Source organism: Microcebus murinus, chromosome 16, assembly GCF_040939455.1.
Source record: "Microcebus murinus isolate Inina chromosome 16, M.murinus_Inina_mat1.0, whole genome shotgun sequence".
Classification (NCBI taxonomy): domain Eukaryota; kingdom Metazoa; phylum Chordata; class Mammalia; order Primates; family Cheirogaleidae; genus Microcebus; species Microcebus murinus.
The window spans coordinates 10,502,484-10,512,016 of NC_134119.1; the positions used below are offsets into that span (position 1 = coordinate 10,502,484).

The 9,533-nt window shown below is 42.8% G+C and overlaps 1 long non-coding RNA gene across 1 annotated transcript; it reads right to left on the minus strand.

The window, feature by feature from the left end:
• Window positions 1-9,533, minus strand: LOC142876850 (uncharacterized). The gene is made up of 4 exons (XR_012923675.1): window positions 8,564-9,533; window positions 1,555-1,677; window positions 1,089-1,235; window positions 1-468 (listed from the first exon to the last, which is right to left on the minus strand). It is a non-coding gene; the product is annotated as an uncharacterized LOC142876850 (long non-coding RNA).

Here is a 9,533-nt window from a genome sequence, read left to right on the forward strand (position 1 = left end):
ACCACCAAGCAGAAGAGAAACTCACAACAACCTTTCATGAGGGAAACCTGATGATATGTATTGAAAACTTAAGAATTTTGCACAACCCTACATCCAGAAGTCCCAATTCTAAGAACTTTCCTAAGAAAATAATCAGGGTTGTGTGGAAATATTTGTAGAGGTAAAATAGTGAAAAATTAGAAATAGCTTAAACATCGAATGCTGGGAGAACTGATGAAATAAATAATGGAACTACTTTCATATATAGACCTTGGGTAGCCATAAAAGAGGAGTTGTAGATAAATATTTATTGAACTGATGAACTGTTCACAATACAGTAAATGAAAGAATCAAGTACTCCCACCTGGGTGACAGAGTGAGATTCTGTCTCTAAAACATTTTTTAAAAAAGAAATGAAAATACAACATATCAGAACCTGTGGGATTCAAATAAAATTGTCCTCCGATGAAAATGCATATCCTTAAATACCTACATGAATAAATAAGAAAGAACATAAAGTATGAAACTTAAGAAGTTGGAAAGTAAATGATAAAATAAATCAAAGGAAAATGGAGCAAGAAATTAATGAAGGTAAAAACAGACATTATTAAAATAGAAAATAGGAAGAGTAGAATAAATCCAAAAGTTAGATATTTGGAGGGGAAAAAAATAAAAAACAAGCTAACCTAATCAAGAAAAGAAGGAAACAGACTCAAATATACAAAATAAGAAATGATTGGGGGAAATTGATAGAGGAGAAATGTAAAGAATCACAGGAGAATGTTCTGCTTAAATTTGAAATTTGAAAACCTGGACACAACGGACAATTTTCTGGGGAAATTTGTAAATGCAGAAAATTTAAATAGACTGATTTCTCCAGGAGAACAACACCCCAAGGAAAGATAGAATGAGAAAAAAAGACTCAAACTGTAAGATAAAATACTAGGAATAAGCCTCATAAGAGATTGGCAAGATTTAGGTGAGGAAATAGTAAATACTGCCGAGGACAGGAGTCTGTCCGTGCCCGGCCAAATCTTGTTTTAAGCCACTAAGTTTATGGTCATCTGTTACAGAAGCAATAGTAAACCTATACAGGGGGCTAGACTTACCAAATAGTAAAACTTGCTGTAAATCCTCAATGATGGCCGGGCGCGGTGGCTCACACCTGTAATCCTAGCAGTCTGGGAGGCCGAGGTGGGTGGATTGCTCAAGGTCAGGAGTTCGAAACCAGCCTGAGCAAGAGTGAGATCCCGTCTCTACTATAAATAGAAAGAAATTAATTGGCCAACTAATATATATAGAAAAAAATTAGCTGGGCATGGTGGTGCATGCCTGTAGTCCCAGCTACTCGGGAGGCTGAGGCAGGAGGATTGCTTGAGCCCAGGAGCAGCTGACGCCACGGCATTCACTCTAGCCTTGGCAACAAAGCAAGACTCTGTCTCAAAAAAAAAAAAAAAAAAAAAAAAATCCTCAATGATTAAAATAGTATGGGAACGGTTGAAGACAATAGGGCAGAATACAAAGTCCAGAAATAGACTGAAAGATACACGCCAGGCAGGGTGCTGCCCCTTCTACCTGTGATCCTAGCACTCTGGGAGGCCGAGGCAGGAGGATTGCTTGAGCTCAGGAGTTGAGACTTCAGTGAGCTATGATTGTGTCACTGCACTCCAGCCAGGTCCATGGAGTGAGACCCCATCCCTTAAAAAAAAAACAAAACAATAACAAAAAATAAATATACAAGCCTTTAGTATGTGATATAATAAATCAGTAGATTTAGTAAACTATTATTTCACTTTGAGCAGGGTTGAGACAACTGGATAGACACTTTGAAAAAAGCCATCAGACTCGTGCTTCACACTGGCATCATACTGCATTGCAAATGGATTAAAGAGCAACATGACAACATGTAAAAATCGAAGGCCTAAATACACTAGAAGTAAAGAAAGAATCATTTTAAAACCTCAGCGTGTGAAAGCATCTCTTATTATGATACGAAATTTAGAAGTCATAAAAGAAATTTTCAACTATAAAAAAAGTTCAAAGTTTCTACATGGAAAAAACCACTATAAGCATAAATAACACAGGGTCATAAAAATGTTCTGTGTCTTGTTTGTGTTGGTGGTTACATTGAGTGTATTATAGTTGTCTAAATTTGTTGAACTGCATATTTGGAGGACATTTTATTGACATAAATTATACCTCAATAAAGTTGATTGTTGGAAAAGTAATATAAGCTGGGGAAAGTATTTGCCAACATATATTATAGTCAAAGGGTAATAATCTCTCTCACGTATAAAGGGCTTCTGGAAATTGATAAGAAAAACATCAAATGAGCAAAGCATATGGAAAGATAGCTGGAAGAAAAGGTAGTTCAAGTAGCTCATAGTCAGATGAAAAGATGTTCAGTCTCACTCATGATAAGATACATTCTTCAGCCATCAGATTGGTGAAACCCCAAGGGTTGGCAAAGCTGTAGGGGATAGGCACTCTCATCTTTTGTGGGTGGGAGTAGAAACTGGCACATGCTCAAGGAGGGCAGTTGGCAGTACATATCAAATGACAAATGCATGTGCTTTCTGACTCCGTAATTTCTCTCCACAATTTACAAATATATTTCCACAAGTGCAAAATGATTTATCAATACAATTATCGATTGCCACATAGCTGTAATGGCAAAAGAACTGGTATAAACAAACAGCCCAGCAATATGGAATTGTTAAATAAATTGGTTCCGTATGATGGAGCTATAACAATGAATGGGGATTAAACGCAATGTGGTACCCTGGATTAGGTCTTGGAACAGAAAAAGGACATGAGTAGAGAAAACTGGTGAAATTCAAATGAAGTCTAAAATTTAGTCAACAGTAATATACTATTATGGACTATTAGGTTGGTGCAAAAGTAATTGTGGTTTCAGACCGTGACTTTTAAATCATTATAATGAGGCTCAAACACATCTTTATTAATCAAAACCGGAGCCATTACAATCGACACATTATCGCCAACAAGAAATAAGTTTGTTTATTTCTGTAGAGTAAAAATCTGTGCTTTGAGATCCGAAGTACTCTCGGAAAGCATTTTCTGCACCTGCTGGTTGTGGAAGCGTTTTCTCTGCAAAAAGTCGTCGAGATGCTTGCAGAAGCGGGAGTCGGGTGGCGAGAGGCCAGGGGAACGTGGCGGATGAGGCAAAACCTCGCAGCCCGATTTGTTCAGCTTTCGAAGCGTGGCTTGTGCAACTTTCGGTGGGGCGTTGTCGTGGAGAGGAATCGCGCCCTTCCTGTTGACCAATGCGGGCTGCAGGCGTCGCAGTTCAGCGCATCTCATCCCTCTGAGCACGCTTCTCGGATGTGACGGTTTCGCCGCTGCAGGGGAGCAGACGGCAGCAGGCCACCCAACAGTGACCACGACCATCGTTCGGTGCAAGTTTGGCTTTGGGAAGTGCTTTGAAGCTGCTCCTCAGTCCAACCACTGAGCTGGCGGTCACCGGCTGTGATGCATTGGAGCACTTTTCCGTCACACATCACAATCCAATTGAGAAATGGTTCGTTGTTGTCGCGTACAAGAAGAGAAGACGACATTTGATGATTTTTTTTGATTTTCGGTCAGCTCCTGAGGCACCCACTTTATCGAGCTCTGTCACCTTTCCAATTTGCTTCAAATGCCAAATGACCACAGTACGGTCGGCGTTGAGTTCTTCGGCAGCTTTTTGTGTGGTTGTAAGAGGACCAGCTTCGAGGACGGCTCTCAGTCGGTGGCCGTCAGCTGATGGCCGGCCACTGCCCTCCTCATCTTCAAGGCTCCCCTCTCCTTTGCGAAACTTCTTGAACCACCACTGCACTGTACGTTCCTTAGCAGTTCCTGGGCCCAATGTTGCCAGTTGTTGATGTTGTGAGTTGTCTCCGATGCCTTATGACCCATTTTGAACACGAATAAGAAAATCGCTCAAATTTGCTTTTCGTCTGACATCATTTCCATAGTCTAGAATAAAAATAAAATAAGCAGCAAGCAATAAGTCATTAACAAAAAAACATAAAGCGAGAAATGCGCATTAAAATGATGTATAACATAACCACATTTATGTAAGAATGGCTTCCAATAGCAAACGGCACATTTCAACAATGCTAAAGCCGCAATTACTTTTGCACCAAGCTAATAAATGTTTATGTCCCTCCAACATTCATGTGTTGAAGCCCTAACCATCATTAGGGCTGTATTGGTAAGATTAAGTGAGGGGATAAGGGCGGGGCGCTGATCGTATAGGATTAGTGTCTCTTACTCTGTGCGGGGCACGAAATGGCCATGTTAGGACAGAGAAGGCCGCTGTCTGCACGCCAATGAGAAAGGCCCCCCCAGAAACTAACCATGCTGGCACCTCGATCTCGGACTTCCAGCCTCCAGGACTGTGATAAAATAAGTCTCTGTTGTGTAAGCCACCCAGTCTGTGGGATTTTCTAGGGGTAGCCAGAGCAGATGAATTCATGCACCAGTGTTCCTTTCTTAGTTTGGACAAGCATGCTGTGCTTATGTAAGATGCTAACATTAGAGGAAGCTGGGGGAAGCTGTACTATCGGTGCAACTTTCTTGTAAATTTAAAATAATTCCAAAATTAAAAGTTTACATTTAAAAAAGGAGTGGAAAATAATTAATGGGGAAGAATTTTATATACTGATATGGAAAGATGACCAAGATCTATTAAATGAGGAAAGTAAATGGTCAAATATGGCTATTTTTATATAATAAGAAGGGAAGGAATAATATATGTTAATACTGTCTCATTTACATCAGAGGGAAATATGTGGAGAGATAAACAAGAAACCAATCATAACTGTCACCTGCTGGAAGGGAATGAGACTCGAGTACATTGGGGACAAAAGCAGGACAAAGTGGTTTCACTGTGTACTTTTGAAAACTTCTTTTGTTGTTTGAGCCATGTGGATTTATTAACCATTCAAATAACAACTTTTGTAAAAAAAAAAAAAATAGCATTTGGGAAAGCAGGGAGGATTTGCTCTATAGCTACTAAAATATATTACAAAGCTAACAATAATCCAAACAGGATGAAATGGGTCCAAAGTAGACAAAGAGATCAACAAATCATAATGATTTGGCCAAAACAAAGCCAAGAACATTGAAGAATTTAGTAAATGATAAAGGTGAAATTTCAATTCATTAAGAAAGCAGCGCCTTCTTCAATACATTGTGTTAGAACAATTAATGGAGTGTTTTAAATAATGAAAAGACCTCTTATTTCCACTTCATGGCCAAATAATTTTCAGATGGATTAAATATTGAAATGTAAAAATAATCATAAAAATATAGTATTAGGATAAAATCTGGGTAAATATTTATATAATTTTGAGAGGGGAAAACTATTAAAAGAAAATAATTTAAAAGATTTTAATACATAACATTTAAAATCCTGGGTAAATATATATAAAATAAAAAAATTTCTAAACAATAAATATAAAAGCCAATGGTGAGCATAGTAAGAGGCAAATGACTAATTAGAAAAACAATTATAGCCAAAAGCTTGGCATCCTGAATATATAAAGCAGTTCTACCTACCAAGAAAAGATCTACTCGGCACTGTGGGTTAAAGCCTGTAATTTCAGTACTTTGGGAGACTGAGGCAGGAGGATTGCTTAAGCTCAGGAGTTCTAGACCAACATAATGAGACCCCCATCTCTACAAATTTTAAAAATCAGCTGAGCGTGGTATGTGGCTGTAGTCTCAGTCAAATGGCTTACACCTAGGAGTTCGAGGCTGCAGTGAGCTATGATCATGCCACTACACTCTAGCCTGGGCAGGAGCGAGACGCTCTCTCTAAAAATAAAAGAAAAAAGGAAAGGACCAACACCTCAATTTTGAAAATGTTGTAAAAAGGACCCAAAATAGAAAAGCCAATAAAAGAAGAAATTCAAATAAACAATTAAAAAGAAAACCTTTGAATTAATAATCAAAGATATGCAAAGTAAAATAAAAATGAGGTGCTTTCCCCCCCCTACTAAATAAAAATAATAAATCTGGTGGTTTTGAGGCAAAAGAGACACACATACCCATGGTAAGCATGTAAATTAGATCAACCTTTCTGGAAGGAAGTCGGATATATTCATGAACCACCTCCACTTTTTCCAATAAATGCATCTGTTTTGACCTAAGGGTTCATATTCTAGGAATTTATCCTAAGGAAATAATTGGACAAAGAACAAAAAGATATTATTTACAAAGTTGTTCACCATAGCACTGTTTATAATAGTGAATAAATGGAAACAGTTCATAATAAGGAATTGGTTTTGCAAAATGATGGTGCATCTATGCAGTGAAACCTGATGAAGCCATTATAAATGATGCATAGCTATATTGACAGAGAAGGGATATTCACAATATATAGTCCTCTATAGAAAGCAAACTGCAGAATAATTTATATGAGTGACATGATCCTATTTTGCCAAAATGCACATTTGATATGCACATATGCTGAAAAACTTGAGTGGTTAGCTCTGAATAGTGATTTTTTTGGGGGGGTGACTCTTCTTTTCTCCAAAATATTTTTTCCTAAAATTTCTCCTGAAATCACAAATTGCTTCTGTGGGCACACAGCTTCCTTAACTAGTTTACTTTTCTTATGCAACATTTGTATCGATATATACAAATATGCATTTTTCTCCTTCCCAGGTATGTCTCTGAAGCTCTGAGTAAACTCTAAGGCTCACACATGAGCCTACAACTCTTGTTTTTGTTGCCCGTGGATGAAAACAGCATCTAGGAATGAGTACATCAACAAGAAAAAGGTAAAAACAATTAGCCTTAGGAAGAAAAGAGTAAAAATAAGCACGATGTCCATTTGCCAAGGAGACGGCGTGGCTCGAAGTTCTGAGAACTCCTAATCGAGAGCAAACCACTGGGCTGGAAATGAGCATCACTCAGGGATAAATTATGTATGGCGCCTGTTAAATATTTTATCCGCCCTTAACCATTATTTGTCCTCGCCTAGCTAAAAGAGGAAAGCAAAAGAAAATGCCCACATCCTGAGCGGTATCAGTCATCGTCCCGCGCCAACATTCTCCGCACGCCCTGCGGCAGAGGAAGAGCTCTGACTGCGACTGGCACCAGCGACCCCCGAGGCAGAGGACACCTGGACTCGTTCCTTGACAAAGGCCTGTCAAGGTGGCTTCACCTTCCCGGTCTGTCATCCTTCACAACCAGTTCGCTGTGCCAGACGCGCCGTCTGCAAGACCGCGTGCGTGGCTTCCTGGTGGCCAAGGGGGTCTGCGTCCCCCCGGTCTCCATGCAGCAAGTGCGCAGGGACGGCACCGTACGTGGGCGCTGTCAGGGGCTGGTGTCGCCCGCCCGTCCAGCCTCCGCCGCCTGGCCGGCTTCCCGGCCACTCTGCCCGCTCTCCTGGCGCCTCTCCCTGCGCCGTTTACTCTCTCCCTCTCCGCTGGCTCTGGTCGGAGATGCATGCCAGCCCCACTGGGCACGGGCCCTGTGGGCAGGAGCCAAGCGGCTGGAGGGAGGACCTCGAGGCCGGCTGCCCAGAAGAACCCTCAGGTGTCGCAACCGAATTGCAATGGGTCGCTGTTGCCTTCCACGGGAGACTGAAAACTTATGTAGCCGTTGTCCATTTCCCAATGTGTGTTTGCAATCACTTGTCTGGTGTGTGTGTGTGTGTGTGTGTGTGTGTGTGCGTGCGCGCACACCAGCAGTTTTAATTTCACATCTAGGTCGATCAGATGTGTGCGTGCATGTCTCTGCATTTGTGTGTGTGTCATCCCACATGCCCAGTTTAAAATCCACTAGCCAAAAGTTGTGTGGATGTGTATTTTTCTTTTTCTTTTTGAGACAGAGTCTCACTTTGTTGCCCAGGCTAGAGTGAGTGCCATGGCTTCAGCCTAGCTCACAGCAACCTCAAACTCCTGGGCTCAAGCGATCCTCCTGCCTCAGCCTCCCGAGTAGCTGGGACTACATAGGCATGCACCACCATGCCCGGCTAATTTTTTCTATATTTTTAGTTGGCAAATTAATTTCTTTCTATTTTTAGTAGAGACGGGGGTCTCGCTCTTGCTCAGGCTGGTTTCGAACTCCTGACTTTGAGCGATCCTCCCGTCTCGGCCTCCCAGAGTGCTAGGATTACAGGCGTGAGCCACCATGCCCGGCCTGGATGTGTATTTTTAAGTCAAGGAGTTTTTTTCTACATTTTCCTGGTTTCCCAGATAAGCTTCAAACAAACGAAATCAACATTCTTTACAAGTTACGCAGTGTGGCTTGTTGTGGGCATGACTGATCTGAGATTCTTTGATTCCAGGTGACTCTAGGGTTAGTCACTGGTGCACCGGAGAGGGGACACTGCTCAGCGCTGCTGCACTCACACAGTTGTCCCAGCTGGCATCATTGGCAGGCTCACATTCCAAAGCTCTCCTCAAGCCTTCCTCTCCCAGGCAGGTACTCACCAAGTTAATGATTCAGTTTCTGAGTCACTAGGCACACACGTTTTTGCCTGAGTCATTTTGGGCACATACCTGTGACAGTGGCTGAAGGCCTCTTGGGATGCCGGAGAAAACCTGACACGCAACTTACTACCTACCTGCCTTACGCTGAAGGCTGCCGCGCTGCCCAAGGGAACAGGCAGCCTGGGAACCAGGCGCAGGTGCCGTAAGAACTAACTGCACCACAGCGACAGGAATGGTGTTTCCCGGCACTTCCGAGCTTTGCTAAGAGACTGGAGGAAGAGGAAAGCTGGGCTGCTACCACCCCGGGGTTGTCCTGGTAGTCAAATCCCAGCCTTCCTTGTCCTTTCTTCTGGCAGAGGACCTAGCACGGAAGCCCGCCTGCAGCTTTTGTAGGCTTATGGTCAGCGCACCTGCAATCCTGAGAGTTGCCGTGTTCAGTCAGAACTGCAGTTCCGATGTCAGATGTTACTAAGCTAGGAGGGGCGCTCCGCACAGAAGGCTGCAGACTGAGGCTCCCCCTCACCAGGCGACTGAAGGGGACACCATGCACAAGAGGAGCAGATGATGGCTCTCCATGCAGCTTTGTGAATTTTAGAAGAAGTCCATAAGCCATGCTCGTGACAGCATTTCGCTGAGAGCTAAGGAGAGATGCAGAAGAGAGCTGGGTTTCAGAACTTCTCAAACTGTAATGTGCTCGTACACCATGTGGTTAAAATGCACTCTGCTGGGCCCCACCGGCAGAGATTCGGATTCGGTGACACGGGCGGGACCTGAGCATCTATACTGCCAGCCGGTGCCAAGGCTGCTAGTCCGGGAACCGCACTGTGGGGTTGCAGTGAGCTGGAAGAGGCGTCTCTGCGTCACCGCCTTGAGCCAATTGCAGAATCCCTTTGGGTCCTAGTCATCTCCCTGAAACACAAACGGAACAGCTGGCATTCACGAGTGCTTATTAAGCCTCGGGCACTGTCTTAAGCCCTTCAGACGTGTGAGCCCATGTGATCCTCTGCAACACTCTGAGGCCATCACCGAACAGCACAGGGAATGGAGCCATCGGTGCGCATGGTTCCTTAGCGTTCTGGGACCCAGGTGGCACCCAGGCAGCCC